Genomic DNA, 17,094 nt, shown 5'->3' on the forward strand with positions numbered 1-17,094 from the left:
GCAGGAACTTACAGTGGAAGATTGGAGAAGATTGAAAAGAAAAAAACAACACAGAGCTTCCTCTACTGTTCTATACATCCTACCTTTCTTCTCTAGGTTAAACCACTAACTCACCCTCTCACCCTTTCCCTCTCCCTCTCTCTCTCTCTGTCTCTCACACTCCCTTTCACACTGTATCTGTCTTTTCATCACGTTTACAGGCGGGTCTCTCTCTCTCTCTCTCTCTCTCTCTCTCTCTCTCTCTCTCTCTCTATAAATATATCTTGCTGTCGCTCTTTCAAGCCTCCCATTCATTCAGGACCCTCCCTCCTATCTCCAGAGCTCTACTTCTTCCGTAAGTGTTACTGAGATTGCCCAGCACTGAATGTAGCATAGAATGTTTGTTTGTTAGACCTTGTTGTTAAACCACCTTATTGAAAACACAGCCCATTTGGACTTAAATATATGCCATGTTAGTGTTTGATTGTCATATTCTCCTCTGTTCAATCTTGTTTCGCAATGACGTCTTTTTACTGACATTTCCTACTAGTAACATTTCCAACGAAGAATGTTACTAGTAAAATCCACACATTTTTTGTTTGTTTGTTCTCTGTGCCATTTCATTTTGCTATGATGTCTTGTAATGTATTTTAAATGGGGATGGTTTTGCCTGTGAAACAGATGTGATTGGGATGGAGCGGGCTGGTTGCCATCTTGGCTTCTTTAATGAGAGGGGTGATAGGCTGTGGAGTTAATTGGGATTGCTGTAGCTGAAACCACAGTGGAAAGCAAAGCAGTGTTGCATTGACCTAAATGAATTTAAGAACACTCAACTCATGTGGAAGGAGATGTTAGCATAACATTATGATAACATTGAGATGCATGCATGTGTAAGAGTGCATGTATCTTCAGCGTGTGTGCGTGTTGCTGTTCTTTGCGTGTGTGAGTGTGCGCGTGGGCCTCCCAGACACCCTGGTGTTGTTTCAGTGACTCAGCAGAGGGCTTTAATTACCACAGGCCGTTGCGAAATCTCCCTGACCACTCGGGCCATCCACTCTGTAAAGCACAGTCAGACACAGACAGACAACCACTCGTTCTGCTGATCTCATCCTGACTCCACTTTTTACCACCCTCAGGATAACGGCAGACATAGGGGAATTCTCAATGTTTTCTCAATGTCTATGGAAGTAGTTTTCAGTACTGTTAGCCTGGTTCCAGATCTGTTGGTGCTTTATAGTCAACTCCTTAACAGAACTCAGAACAGTTCGAATCACAGAGGTTTATTTACAAAACAGGGGGCAGGAAAACGACAGGTCAAGGGCTGGCAGAGGTCAGTAATCCAAAGCAGAGTCCGTAAAATACAGAATGGCAGGAAGGTTCAGGGCCAGGGCATGGAGCAGTCAGTAATCCAGGGCAGTGTCAGAAGGTTCAGAACGGCAGGCAGGCTCAGGGTCAGGGCAGGCAGTATGGTCAAAACCAGAAGAACTAGATAATAGGGACTAAAGAAAACAGGAGTACGGGAAAAAACATGCAGGTAGGCTTGACGAGACAAGACAAACTGGTAACAGACAAACAGTCAACACAGGTATAAATGCACAGGGCATAATGGGAAAAATGAGCGACACCTGGAGGGGGGTGGAGACAAGCGCATGACAGGTGAAACAGATCACGACTCCTATGGTCGTTGTCATGTTTTTCATGACAATAACTTCACTGTAAAACCCTATAAGTTCCGTGAACTAATTGTGAATCAAAACACTAAAAAGTTCAAATTAAGGCACACCTAATTATTTTTAATTACTTGTAGTTAACCTAATGGTTTTATGCAAATGTAAATTAAACTGTACTTTACTTAAAAAAATAATGTTAATTAGTTTAATACATTGGATTGCTGCATATTGAATAGCTATGTTTTAGCTGTAGTCAACTTAGTTTGTATTTGCATTTACAGTGCCTTGCGAAAGTATTCGGCCCCCTTGAACTTTGCGACCTTTTGCCACATTTCACGCTTCAAACATAAAAATATAAAACTGTATTTTTTTGTGAAGAATCAACAACAAGTGGGACACAATCATGAAGTGGAATGACATTTATTGGATATTTCAAACTTTTTTAACAAATCAAAAACTGAAAAATTGGGCCGTGCAAAATTATTCAGCCCCCTTAAGTTAATACTTTGTAGCGCCACCTTTTGCTGCGATTACAGCTGTAAGTCGCTTGGGGTATGTCTCTATCAGTTTTGCACATCGAGAGACTGACATTTTTTCCCATTCCTCCTTGCAAAACAGCTCGAGCTCAGTGAGGTTGGATGGAGAGCATTTGTGAACAGCAGTTTTCAATTCTTTCCACAGATTCTCGATTGGATTCAGGTCTGGACTTTGACTTGGCCATTCTAACACCTGGATATGTTTATTTTTGAACCATTCCATTGTAGATTTTGCTTTATGTTTTGGATCATTGTCTTGTTGGAAGACAAATCTCCGTCCCAGTCTCAGGTCTTTTGCAGACTCCATCAGGTTTTCTTCCAGAATGGTCCTGTATTTGGCTCCATCCATCTTCCCATCAATTTTAACCATCTTCCCTGTCCCTGCTGAAGAAAAGCAGGCCCAAACCATGATGCTGCCACCACCATGTTTGACAGTGGGGATGGTGTGTTCAGGGTGATGAGCTGTGTTGCTTTTACGCCAAACATAACGTCTTGCATTGTTGCCAAAAAGTTCAATTTTGGTTTCATCTGACCAGAGCACCTTCTTCCACATGTTTGGTGTGTCTCCCAGGTGGCTTGTGGCAAACTTTAAACAACACTTTTTATGGATATCTTGAAGAAATGGCTTTCTTCTTGCCACTCTTCCATAAAGGCCAGATTTGTGCAATATACGACTGATTGTTGTCCTAAGGACAAAGTCTCCCACCTCAGCTGTAGATCTCTGCAGTTCATCCAGAGTGATCATGGGCCTCTTGGCTGCATCTCTGATCAGTCTTCTCCTTGTATGAGCTGAAAGTTTAGAGGGACGGCCAGGTCTTGGTAGATTTGCAGTGGTCTGATACTCCTTCCATTTCAATATTATCGCTTGCACAGTGCTCCTTGGGATGTTTAAAGCTTGGGAAATATTTTTGTATCCAAATCCGGCTTTAAACTTCTTCACAACAGTATCTCGGACCTGCCTGGTGTGTTCCTTGTTCTTCATGATGCTCTCTGCGCTTTTAACGGACCTCTGAGACTATCACAGTGCAGGTGCATTTATACGGAGACTTGATTACACACAGGTGGATTGTATTTATCATCATTAGTCATTTAGGTCAACATTGGATCATTCAGATATCCTCACTGAACTTCTGGAGAGAGTTTGCTGCACTGAAAGTTAAGGGGCTGAATAATTTTGCACGCCCAATTTTTCAGTTTTTGATTTGTTAAAAAAGTTTGAAATATCCAATAAATGTCGTTCCACTTCATGATTGTGTCCCACTTGTTGTTGATTCTTCACAAAAAAATACAGTTTTATATCTTTACGTTTGAAGCCTGAAATGTGGCAAAAGGTTGCAAAGTTCGAGGGGGGCGAATACTTTCGCAAGGCACTGTATTAGCTGATGCCAAGGCAGCAGCTACTTTTCCTGGGGTCCAGCAAAATGCATACAAAAGTTATACTTAAAAAGAAAAAATATTACAATACATATACAACAGATTAAGTGTGTGCCCACAGGCCCCTGCTCTACTACCATATATTCACAACACAAAATCCATGTGTACGTGTGTGTGTGTATAGTGCGTTTGTTATCATGTGTTTGTATGCATGTGTCTGTGCCTGTGTTTGTGTATTTTTATAAATGTTTATATCGGAATTTACTGCTTGCGTGAGTTACTTGATGTGGAATAGAGTTTCATGTAGTCATGGCTCTATGTAGTACTGTGCGCCTCCCATAGCCTGTTCTGGACATGGGGACTGTGAAGAGACTTCTGGTGGCATGTCTTGTGGGGTACTTTTTATTTTATTTTATTTAACTAGACAAATCAGTTAAGAACAAATTCTAATTTACAATGACGGCCTACACCGGCCAAACTCGGACGACAATGTGCCAATTGTGCGCCGCCCTATGGGACTCCCAATCACGGCCGGTTGTGATACAGCCTGGAATCAAACCAGTGTGTCTGTAGTGACGCCTCTAGCACTAAGATACTGTGCCTTAGACCTCTGCACCACTTGTGAGCCCAAAAGGACGAGGTCCTACCGAGATGCATGGGTGTCCGAGCTGTGTGCCAGTAGTTTAAACAGACAGCCCGGTGCATTCAACATGCCAATACCTCTCACAGTAGTAAGTAGTGATGAAGTCAATCTCTCCTCCACTTTGAGCCAGGAGAGATTGACATGTATATTTTTAATGTTAGCTCTCTGTGTACATCCAAGAACCAGTCGTGCTGCCCTGTTCTGAGCCAATTGCAATTTTGTGGTAAGGTGCCACAAAAAGTCCCACTTTGTGGCACCTGACCACGTGACTAAACAGTAGTCCAGGTAAGACAAAACTAGGGCCTGTAGGACCTTCCTTGTTGAGAGCTGTTAAGAATGCAGAGCAGAGCTTTATTATGGACAGACTTCTCCCCATCCTAGCTACTGTTGGAACAATGTGTTTTGACCATGACAGTTCACAATCCAGGGTTACTCCAAGCAGTTGAATCTCCTCAACTTGCTCAATTTCCACATTATTCATTACAATATTTAGTTGAGGTTTAGGGTTTTGTCCCAAATACAATGCTTTTAGTTTTTTTTTTTTTACTAACTTATTACTTGCCACCAATTCTGAAAATAAATACATTTCTTTGTTAAGTGTTGCAGTCATTTTAGTCACTGTGATAGCTGATGTGTATAGTGTTGAGTCATCTGCATACATAGACACACTGACTTTACTCAAAGCCTTTGACCTTCCTTCAAGCATTTATGGAAAACGACTACCTCGATTTAGTTAGGTACTATTAACTCAAAACGTAACAAACCATACTATATTCTTAGTACACACAACTCAAAGTCAGTCAATTTTCATGCATTCAAGGAATCTCTATTCTAGTTTGAGGAAGGCCCTTTCCTGTTTCAGCATGACAATGCCCCCGTGCAAAAAGCGAGGTCCATACAGAAATGGTTTGTTGAGATCGGTGTGGAAGAACTTGACTGGCCTGCGCAGAGCCCTGACCTCAACCCCATCGAACACCTTTGGGATGAATTGGAACACCCACTGCGAGCCAGGTCTAATAGCCCAACATCAGTGCCCAACCTCATTAATGCTCTTGTGGCTGAATAGAAGCAAGTCCTCACAGAAATGTTCCAACATCTAGTGTAATGTCTTGCCAGGAGATTGGAGGCTGTTATAGCAGCAAAGGGGGACCAACTCCATATTAATTCTAATGCAATAATATAGTATGACATAATGGACAAAACATGAACAGCAACCGTTTTAACCAATCAAATGGGCAGACAATGGTGGGAAGGAAGTGGTAAGCACATTCCATCCCTCCCTGCATATTTCCGCTATGTATCCAGCTCTTTAAGTAGAACATGAGGGAAAGGGAGGAGGGGACAAGAGGAGAGGATGGCAGGGGAGAAAAGAAGAGGAGGGAAGGGGGTGCTGAGAGAAGAGGGTAGAGGGGGAGGAGAGGAAGGGGGAGGAGAGAAATAGAGTAGAGAATGAGAAGTAGAGGAGAAAGGAGACGAGCTAAAGAAACGTACTTTGTCCAGGGTTGGGGTCAATTCCATTTAAATTCCAGTCAATTCAGGAAGTACACAACAATTCCAATGCTTTTCAATGAGGAACATTTGGAATTGGAATTTGATTTACCTTCTGAATTGACTGGAATTTAAATGGAATTGACCCCAACCTGGTTGTGTTTTTATCTTTCTCACTTTTTATATTTTATGAGAAGCACTTTGCACTGCATCTTACCTTTAAGGAAATGTGCTTTTTAAATAAAGTTTGGTTTGATTGTTTAAAAGAGGTTATGAGAGGAGGCAAAACAAGACAATAAAAAAGAAGAGAGCTGGCAGACACATGGCGCTTACAACTGTGTTAACCTTTGCTCCTACTAATCATCTAGTATAGTGTGAAACACTGACCTTTGTGATCAGGTTATTGAATGATTCATTGCAGTGTGACATCGAAAAACAAAGAAACTATCCCTCTGGTGTAATGAGTCAGATAAGGACACAGATTTACAAGTAGGAACCATTTCTGACACCTATACATTGTGCCATTGTTGATTAGGATATACAAGCAATGGTTTGATAGTTCGCTGCATCCTCCCTCAGTAAGTATTCATTACTACTACACAATGCAATTATCTCACATAATACATGGATTGTTTTGGTTTGTAGTATGTCAATTTGCAGTGTTATACAGCACTGTAGCCTGGTCCCTGATGTGTTTGTGTTGTCTTGCCAAAGCCTGCGCACTGTAAACCCTAACAGTGTCATGGAGTTAAACACATTTTTGTTGTAAACTCATTACGTGGCAAACCGTTATCCTGACTCTAAAGTATTGGGTTACCCTGATGTGCACGTAGCATTTACTTTTCCTGAACTCAACTATTTTATCTGAATACTGTAACTCGTATTTTTAACTCTACAGCCCGACGTTGTCTGGCGTCATGTGCGTGAACAACGTTCTGTACCGTGGTGCATCTCAAAGCGAGGGAATTTCAAATACTGTTAAGGATTTTAGTGAGATAATAGTGAGATATTGTGCAATTCAGTTTGGCTAACATTACTCTAGGTATGTTAGTGTGTTGCTTGACAAGTAAATGTTTTGACCGCGTGTACAGAGTATGGCGACAGAATTAGTTTATTAATGTTATGCCAAGGGTGCACGTGCTGAAGAGATGCAGCAACAACTAGTTGGTGCCATTGGTGGTCAACACACATCTTCTCCTGCTGCAGTATGGTTGTCATATGCTTATTGAGCACGCTGATATGGTAAGTTATAAATGATCAGGACAGTTTAATTCCTTACTTTGTAAAATGTATTCCAACAAATCTGTACGATGTGTGACTAGGTAACCCTACTAGCTAGTTTCCTATGCTAACGTACAGTACCAGTCAAAAGTTTGGACACACCTACTCATTCAAGGGTTTTTCTTAATTTTTACTATTTTCTACATTGTAGAATAATGGTGAAGACATCAAAACTATGAAATAACACATGAAATCATGTAGTAACCAAAAAAGTGTTAAACAAATGAAAATATATTTTAGTTTTTTCAAAGTTGCCACCCTTTGCCTTGATGACAGCTTTGCACACTCTTGGCGTTCTCTCAAACAGTTTCAACTGGAATGCTTTTCCAACAGTCTTGAAGGAGTTCCCACATATGCGGAGCAATTGTTGGCTGCTTTTCCTTCACTCTGCAGTTCAACTCATCCCAAACCATCTCATTTGGGTTGAGGTCAGGTGATTGTGGGGGCCAGGTCATCTGATGCAGCAGTCCATCACTCCCCTTCTTGGTCAAATGGCCCTTACACAGCCTGTAGGTGTGTTAGGTCATTGTCATGTTGAAAAATAAATGATAGTTCCACTAAGCGCAAACCAGATGGGATGGTGTAACGCTGCAGAATGCCGTTGGAGCCATGCTGGTTGTGTTTTCCTTAAATTCTAAATAAATCATAGATAGTGTCACTAGCATCTAATGGTATGTTTTTTTGTTTTTGAGTTAATTGATTTCAGTTAAATGGTAATGTGCTTATAGGGCTTTTTTTTAAGTATCGAGGTAACTAAGTGAGATATTTTGAATGTCTGGCCTGATAACTATATCTGACTCTTTGTTATATTTTAGCTGAAAGTACAAAAGGCACATTTTTTTCTTCCTCCCTTAGGGTCAAAATAAGAATGGTGAGCGGCAGTCCTTAATTAATGCAGTACTTAAAGCTGTCTCAATGGAAGGCTGTATAATTAGATTATCCCATGGATATATTTCCTTTGGTGCCATAAAATACACTACATGACCAAAAGTATGTGGACACATGCTCGTCGGACATCACATTCCAAAATGATGGTAATTAAGGCCACAGGTACTCTTGATACCCAAAAAATGATTGAGAGAATGTCAAGAGTGTGCAAAGCTGTCATCAAGGCACAGGGTTGCAACTTTGAAGAATCTCAAATGTAAAATATATTTAGATTCTTTTAACACTTTTTTGGTTACTACACGATTCCACATGTGTTATTTCATAGTTTTGATGTCTTCACTATTGCTTGCACAGAAGCAGAGTTAGTGCATTGCAGCATCACAATCAACACACAGGAAACAACAACTCTGCATATTTTCCCATTTCACGGGAGCATAATATATGTGATTCTAGTTATTTTACCTCACACTGTCTAGTTTGTCTCACACTGTCTTGTCAGTTTGCTTTGTAACGTGTTAGATAAGATCAACTTTGACACAACATAGGTCACATACTGATCGAAGGGGATATAAATGCAATAGTAAAAACAAAATGGCCTCATGTATCAAGGCCTTTAACTGTAGTAAACTATACCTATGGTATGCATTGAGTAACAATTTTATGAATTCCGTTCACACAATGGGATGTCCATATGAATTATATCTGATTGTTTTTAAATGAGTGTTTGTTTCCTCAGGTGGCTATAACAGCATGCGAGGTCAGCCAACCAGTTAATTCAGCATTTCATATTTTTCTGCCACCAGTCTGGGGGATATGGCAAGAAGCTGGCTAAAAATGGGCATGGTATCATTTGACTCAAAATCTAACAAGCTTAGCTTTCTGAATGAACCAGAAAATCAATAGTTATTTCTGAATGATTATCAAAGTTAGATGGCTAATTTGGTTATCCTGCTTTGTGATATACCCCACAGGATTGGTCTTACTGTATCACTGTTCTGTTCAACCCAACAGTAATCAGATAAGCCTTCCCGAACATAAATAGACCCAGATAAAACAAGACCCCCCAATGTACAGCACTATTACAAGTAAACAGTGCAACTGTTAACCGCCCATGCAGGAAGTGAGGGGCTTTTGACCTTTCACATTTTGAGGTCCTACTACTGTGAGCTTAGAGGCCCACTAAAATTCCCGTAATGCGAAGCCGGCAGCTGCAGAGGTCAACTCTCCCCTGCCATCTGCTAATAAGCATGTTCAGTGTTTAAATATAGACCCAGCTACCCCTGTTATTTTTTCAGCCCCATGTTGAATGCTTGAATCCAATGTGTCATTACATGGAGTAGGGTTGTGTGTAGTCCTAAATCACTAAGGGTTATGCAGATGTACAAACGAGGAGGGAGAAGGAGGCACTGGGGAGTTAGAGCATGAAACATTAAAGCTTTACTGTTCTAGGAAGAAGGAATTGACCGATTGTACACAGTACACGCACGCGCTAGGGATCTGTTTTTGGATTGTAATACAGGGTTCAAATATGCAGGGTGTTATGTCAGGACAGGTGACATATACAGCCTGTAACACTCTCTCTCACACACAGTGCATGCATGAGCACACACTCACACAAAACATTATTGCATTGAAGAGAGAATATTTGCTCCACTCCTTTCTAGTCACTAGCAATATTTGCATGGTAGTTTTATTTACATTTTAGTCATTTAGCAGACGCTCTTATCCAGAGCGACTTACAGGAGCAATTAGGGTTAAGAGCGTTGCTGAAAATCAACAGATGTTTCACCTAGTCTGCTCGGGGATTCAAACTAGCAAACTTTTAGTTACTGGCCCAACGCTCTTAACTGCTAGGATACCTGCCGTCGCTGTTTCAGTCACCCAACCTCTTGTTACAACCGCAGGTGTTCTACAGTGCAGGGAGGGTAGGGGCCAGTTTATTAAGGGTGTGCGTGAGAGTGTGTGTGAGAGAGAAAGTGTTACAGACTGTAAACTTCACTCACCTCTCCTAGTTCCAAATACCCCGCCCCCTTAGCCGGCCCACACACTCTCACAGGTAGTTTTAGAGCTGTCAATTTGCCGGTCATGCTGCCCTGCCCCTGCTTGTGTGTGTTCTGCATTGTGTCACTCTCTATTTGCTACACACACACATGCTCCTACCCGCCCCTTTCTCAGTTATCCCCGGTGGTATGCACTTTGGATATGCAGCAGTGAAGTGTGGAACTGTTGCTTGTCAAGTCTGCCAGAGAATGCCTGAGTCATTATTGACGGTGACTCTAAAGTTGGAAAACCTTCTCTCTCCCTGTCTGTCTCTCAGTCAGTCTGTTTGACTATCTGTCTCTCCATAGGACAACTTCAACGTCTTCCTTCCCGTGGGAAGCTTGGACTAAAGGAGGCACAGCTCTTTCACGCAGGAGACCTCCAAGACACATCCACTAAAGCCACTGTCAAGTAAGTACTGCTACATATTAGGATGCACATACAGTACCAGTCAAATGTTTGGACACACCTACTCATTTAAGGGTTTTTCTTTGTTTTTACTGTTTTCTATATTGTAGAATAATAGTGAAGACATCAAAACTATGAAATAACACATATAGAATCATGTAGTAATCAAAAAAGTGTTTGGTTACTACATGAAAAGCGAATGAGTAGGTGTGTCCAAACTTTTGACTGGTGCTGTATTTACATACAGATGACAAGATATTGATTACTTTTGTATGCATTGTCTGATCTGTGACTGGAACATACTGGGCAGATTATGTGAGCGGAGTTGAGCAGTTGGAAATCCAACTCAGAGATGTGCACCACTCATCCTTTCAAACCGCTCTGCTAAAAACCACTCCATGCACACAGGAGAAGAAACTGCAGCTCCAAATTCGCTCCATTCGCACATCATATCAAATAGACTACATGTCATATTAAACAGCATATACACACTCTAAATAGGTCAGGAGCCAGACTAAGAAGGAACTTTAAAAAAATGGCTATATTATTTAAATGATTTTAAGGCTATTGCCTACAAAGAAATGCATTGTGAAGCATTTGCGAGTGTGACACAATAGGCTGGTAGGGATATAAAGCGCTCAGCATTTAAACAACATTTTGTTGTATTAAATCATTATTGTCTATAAATTGTGCATATAGGCTGTGACTTACTTAGAATTAAATACAAATTAACCGAAAAATGACTTATTAGTGCCTTTTAATTCATTTTTAGAATTCATTTTTAGAAACAGTAGTTTGGCCAGTATGTGGCTTCGGGCTCATGTGATGGTGCCTGGAGAGCAGGCCAGCAGCTGAGAATATCCTCTCCACACTTGCAGAGCCACTGGGGATGCTTAACACCCTTTTGGCCACTCTTGCCAGGCTGGGCAGAGATGCAGAGTTGTTTTTTTATTTTTATATAAGTAGGCCAAAATGTTTTTAGGCAAAATAACCCAATCAAAAGGGCAAGCCTCTTGAACATGGAAATATGCCAGGCCTATTGTGCCAAAATCAATTAAGTCCTATTGTATCAATAATAGAACAAAAATGAATGAAATGTTTAAGAGATCAGATTTTTTGTCTAGAAATACTTTGCTACAATGACACATTTAGTTATCTACCCACCTTGTTCCTTTCTTTTAGCATGTGCATGTAGTAAGTACACCATCATGCTTTCGTGATATGTGTCTTTTCAGATTCCACGATGATACTTTAGTTGTGGACATTACATCACCACTTCTTCTCTTGCTATTTGTCCTCATCTTTGTTAGTCACCTTGATTTTGCACCTGTGTATTTTATCAGTTTCTTTATGAACATATCTATCAAACTCCATGACAGTAGCTAAAGCAAGGGGCTATAGCAGCTCACAAGTAGACTACAAATGTATGCTGGGCTGGGCATGCCCTGAGCTTGTGAAGTGAGTGCTACTTTGAGCACTACTAGAGTAAAATTGGAGAGGGCGAGAAGGACCACACTCCAGCCTTTGGGCATCTGGCTCTGTGCTCCAGTCAAATTGGGCACACCGCTCTTTGCTCCGCTCACATACCCTGAGATCGGTTATTTTATGAGACTAAGTTTGAACAGTGTGAGAGACTCACCTTTCTCTTTCTAACAAGACAAGACTAAACTATTACAGATAGTGCGTGTGTGTGCAGGCTTTTGTGTGTGTTTAAGGGTGTGGGTGCGTGTGTGCAGTTGCCAAGTGTGTACGTGATTGGGGTGAACTTGTGAACGTGTTTGTAGATGACCCCAGGTTTAAATGTAACTATGTGGACTGTTTTCTCGAACAAGCGGCTCTCAATGTGAAATTTCTTTCATATTGAGAGGTTGAGAAGGGGTCAACAAAAAGGTGCTATTCAAAGTGTAAATCTCTGGGGCTATTCTGCATTTAATTTGCTATTGTCTCTACTGTTTGCTGTAGAGTACAATAGAATAGATACCTGCCATCAATCAATACTCTCTCTCTCTCTCTCTGTGTGTGTGTGTGTGTGTGTGTGTGTGTGTGTGTGTGTGTGTGTGTGTGTGTGTGTGTGTGTGTGTGTGTGTGTGTGTGTGTGTGTGTGTGTGTGAGAAAGAGAGGTTGTGTTTAGGATATAAGGTGTGTGTGTTGCCACAGTGAGGGGGTACGTGGATGTTTTGTATGTACAAACTGGAAGGTCTACGAATATATATACTATATATATATATATATATATATACACAGTACCAGTCAACAATTTGGACGCACCTACTCATTCAAGGGTTTTTCTTTATTTTTACCATTGTTTACATTGAAGAATAATAGTGAAGAATAACACATATGGAATCATGTAGTAACCAAAAAGGTGTTAAACAAAAAGATCAAATAAATCAAATTAGATTTTAGATTCTTCAAAGTAGCCACCCATTTGCCTTGATGACAGCTTTGCACACTATTGGCATTCTCTCAACCAGCTTCACCTGGAGTGCTTTTCGAGCAGTCTTGAAGGAGTTCCCATATATGCTAACACTTGTTGGCTGCTTTTCCTTCACTCTGCGGTCCAACTCATCCCAAACCATCTACATTGGGCTGAGGTTGGGTGATTGTGAAGTCATTTGATGCAGTACTCCATCACTATCCTTCTTGGTCAAATAGCCCTTACACAGCCTGGAGGTGTGTTGGATCATTGTCCTGTTGAAAAACAAATGATTGTCCCACTAAGTGCCAAATAGATGGGATGGCATATCACTGCAGGTTGCTGTGGTAGCCATGCTGGTTAAGTGTTCCTTGAATTCTAAATAAATCATCAACAGTGTCACCAGCAAAGCACCCCCACACCATCACACCTCCTCCTTCATGCCTCACAGGGGGAACCACACATGTGGAGATCATCCGTTCACCTACTCTGCATCTCACAAAGACAAGGCAGTTGGAACCAAAAATCTAAAATTGGAACTCATCAGACCAAACGACAGATTTCCACCAGTCTAATATCCATTGATTGTGTTCTTTGCCCAATAAAGTCTGTTCTTTATTGGTGTCCTTTAGTAGTGGTTTATTTATTCGACCACGAAGGCATGATTCACGTAGTCTCCTCTGAACAGTTGATGTTGAGATGTGTGTTAACTGTGTGAAGCATTTATTTGGGCTGCAATTTCTGAGGCTGGTAACTCTAATTAACTTATCCTCTGCAGCAGAGGTAACTCTGAACCTTCCTTTCCTGTGGCGGTAGTCATGAGAGCCAGTTTCATCATAGTGCTTGATGTTTTTTGCGACTGCACTTGAAGAAACTTTCTTGAGAAAGTTCTTGACTGACAATGTCTTTAAGTAATGATGGACAGTCGTTTCTCTTAGCTTATTTGAGCTGTTCTTGCCTTAATATGGACTTGGTGTTTTGCCTTGGTCTTTTTGCCAAAAATATAATTTAAGCATTTGACATGAGATCCTCTCTAAACTGTACAGGAATATGATTCTGAGCATAAATGATTTTGAGATTGCCGGGCTACCCAGAATAATTGCTCCGTTCAAACCCTACGCAATGCCTACGGACTTTTCTTACTCTGCAAGGAGTCTTAATCAGACCATACTCCCTGACCCTGGGCCAGAGCCAGAACGCACATGGCTTAAGCAATGTTTTCAAAGTGTGTGTATGTGTTAACTATAAATTTATTGTAATAAAAGCAGCTGTAAATACTGTTAAGGATATTGAAGTTCCAACTTGTCCAATAATAAACGCACATTTTTGTTATTGTGTCTGCTCCATAATGAATACCACCCAGGTGTTCGAATTTGACATCAGCTGTGGTTGAGTTATGTCTCTTTAATATACAATGCTACGCTGGTATTCACCTAGTGAAACCAAAAACAAAGTGAGCAGAGAAAGAGAGAGAGCTAGAGACAAAGAGAGAGGTAGACAGCAGAAAGAATGAGAAATATTGTGTGTGTGTGTGTGTGTGTGTGTGTGTGTGTGTGTGTGTGTGTGTGTGTGTGTGTGTGTGTGTGTGTGTGTGTGTGTGTGTGTGTGTGTGTGTGTGTGTGTGTGTGTGTGTGTGTGTTGCTCTACTTCTCTTAGCTCCAACCTGCGCACTGGGCGGAGTTGCATGCGGTATGTCGAACAACCTGTTCAGTTTTGACACAGATGTGTCTTAGGGAGACAGGGAGGCAGAAAGGTGAGGTGGGGGGATGTAGAGACCATACACTCAGACATGTTCACCATGGCAGAAGACGCAGCATGGAGAAAACCACAAGCAAATATCAATAGACTTTGCTTATAAGAATGTCTATAGTGCCTGGCTGCCTATAGTGGTCCAAAAACCATGAGACACAAACATTATTATGCTCACAATGAACTTTGCTTCAATGCTTAATCCAGCTATGCTTAAATTAGCCACTCCGTTGATAAGGTGGAGTGGTACAAGTCAGCAGGTTAATTTTTCCCAGGATCCACAATGGCTGTGTCATCCACCAATCTGTCAAAGGCGTGGCTGGTGAACACACATAGGTTGACACACAACAACAACACACACACCAAATAGCACCCACACTAACCAGCCCACAAACACATCAAACAAAGCTAACTCTGCCTGTTGGTAACTAACCACACCACACCTTCCTGACCCTAACAACACGGTCAGCACAGACAGACAGAATCTGAAATACAGATGAAACAGGAAAGGGTCATGATGTCATGAATGGACAGATTCTGCAGTATGCAGAAGTTGTAAACATGGAGATAAATAATGCTTGTAAATAATAATGGGCCAGACTATTGCGCTTATGCAACGGAGAACTATGAATTCAGCTACTGCACCGCAGTAAAAGTGAATGGAACTGGATGGACATAATGGAAGCTCTAGATCAGGTAGTCCCAAACTGGGGTACGCAATGCTTTCAGGGGTACGCCAAATAAAAATGTGATTCACATTTTTTTTTTACATTTTCAAACAGTGCATTTCTATTTTCCAACAGGGCTATACATTTGGGTGAGTTTTTTTTCTCGCCTAAGTAGCCTCGTTTCACTGCAAAAAATCAAAATAAACCATCTAGCGTTCAGCAAAATAACAACACAATGTCAAATACAAGTCAAATAATTAACATCCATTCACATTAACCGTTACTCTCTCACGGTAAACCTTCACTCTTGCACAGACATTTAGAAACGAAACAAGACAATTTGAAATATAAGCCAAGGGAGTTTTTTGAGCGAGAATAAAGATGACTTTCAAGTAGTAACACATGTATAAAAGCAACAGAAATCATTATTAAGAAGGGGCTAGAAGCGTCTGATATGGTGAGCTACCGAGTGGCTAGGACAGGCAAGCCCCATACTATTCTGGAGGACTTAATTCTTCCTGCTGACGTTGCCATGGCTGGGACAATGCTGGGGAAAAAGGCCCAATAAACTATATAGACTTTGTCTTCATCAAACAACACTGTTTCATGACGCATCAGTGACATGGCAGGAGATGTTTTGAAACAATTACTGCTTGCATACAAGCCAGTGAATTATATGTTGTTACACCTGGATGAGTCAACAGACATGGTGGGCCTGGCACAGATCCTGGTATATATTCATTACATTTATGGGGGGGGTTCAATTAAGGAAGACTTCCTCTTCTGCAAACCACTGGGAACCAGTGTACTGATGATGCTGATTGCACAAAAGCCAAGACAGGAAGACATAGTAAAGTGGTAACGCGTGCAAGCAGTTGCTCCCGACGCCACTTGGGTGCACTGCAGCATCCACCAAAAGGCTCTTGCTGACAAGGGAATGCCTGACAGCTTGAAATACGTTTTGGACACTACAGTGAAAATGGTTAACTTTTGTTAAAGCAAGGCCCCTGAACTCTTGTGTATTTTCTACATTGTGCAATGATATGGGCAGCGACCATGTAATTCTTTTACAACATACAGAAGTGCACTGGTTATCAAGGGGGAAAGTATTGACACGTTTTTAAAAATAGAGAAACGAGTTTAAAGTTCTCTTTACTGACCATAAGTTTCACTTGTCTGACAGCTTGCATGATGACGAGTTTCTCACACGACTGGTCTATTTGGGTTATGTTTTTTCTTTCCTGAATGATCTGAATCTAGGATTACAGGGACTATATGCAACTATACAACAACATTGAGGCTATTAATAAGAAGTTGGAGCGCTTCTTTGTTTGCATCAATAAGGACAACAAACAGGTCTTTCCATCATTTTATGATTTTTTTGTGTGCAAATGAACTCAAGCTTACGGACAATGTCAAATGTCATATAGCAAAGCACCTGAGTGACTTGGGTGCGAAATGTACAACACAAACAACTGGATTAGTTATCCCTTTCATGCCGTGCCTCCAGTCCACTTATGATATCTGAACAAAAGAGCCTCATCGAAATTGCAACAATCTGTTTTGTGAAAATGTAATTTAATCAGAAGCCGCTGACAGATTTCTGGATTTGGCTGTGCTCAGAGTTTCTTGCCTTGGCAAATTGAGCTGTTAAGACACTGATGCCCTTTGCAACCACGTACCTGCAGTGGGGAGAACAAGTATTTGACACACTGCAGATTTTGCAGGTTTTCCTACTTACAAAGCATGTAGAGGTCTGTAATTTTTATCATAGGTACACTTCAACTGTGAGAGACGGAATCTAAAACAAAAATCCAGAAAATCGCTTTGTATGATTTCTAAGTAATTAATTTGTTTGTTTTTTTTATTGCATGACATAAGTATTTGATACATCAGAAAAGCAGAACTTAATATTTGGTACAGAAACCTTTGTTTGCAGTTATAGAGATCTTAC

The 17,094-nt window shown here is 41.0% G+C and overlaps 1 protein-coding gene across 12 annotated transcripts in view; it reads left to right on the top strand.

The window, feature by feature from the left end:
- Window positions 1-253: 253 nt before the first annotated feature.
- The window catches only part of LOC139395912 (LIM domain only protein 7-like), a 121,926-nt gene continuing 105,085 nt past the window's right edge, over window positions 254-17,094 (top strand). For 9 of the 12 annotated variants that reach the window (XM_071143237.1, XM_071143230.1, XM_071143252.1 and 6 more), the window contains exon 1: window positions 10,053-10,310. The gene's annotated coding sequence lies outside the window, so the exon portion shown is untranslated. Of the gene's footprint in view, window positions 335-10,052; window positions 10,311-17,094 lie in introns of those variants that run through there. The other 3 variants (XM_071143278.1, XM_071143285.1, XM_071143226.1) reach the window with 2 other exon arrangements.

The sequence above is a fragment of the Oncorhynchus clarkii genome, chromosome 3 (assembly GCF_045791955.1).
Source record: "Oncorhynchus clarkii lewisi isolate Uvic-CL-2024 chromosome 3, UVic_Ocla_1.0, whole genome shotgun sequence".
NCBI classification, from domain to species: domain Eukaryota; kingdom Metazoa; phylum Chordata; class Actinopteri; order Salmoniformes; family Salmonidae; genus Oncorhynchus; species Oncorhynchus clarkii.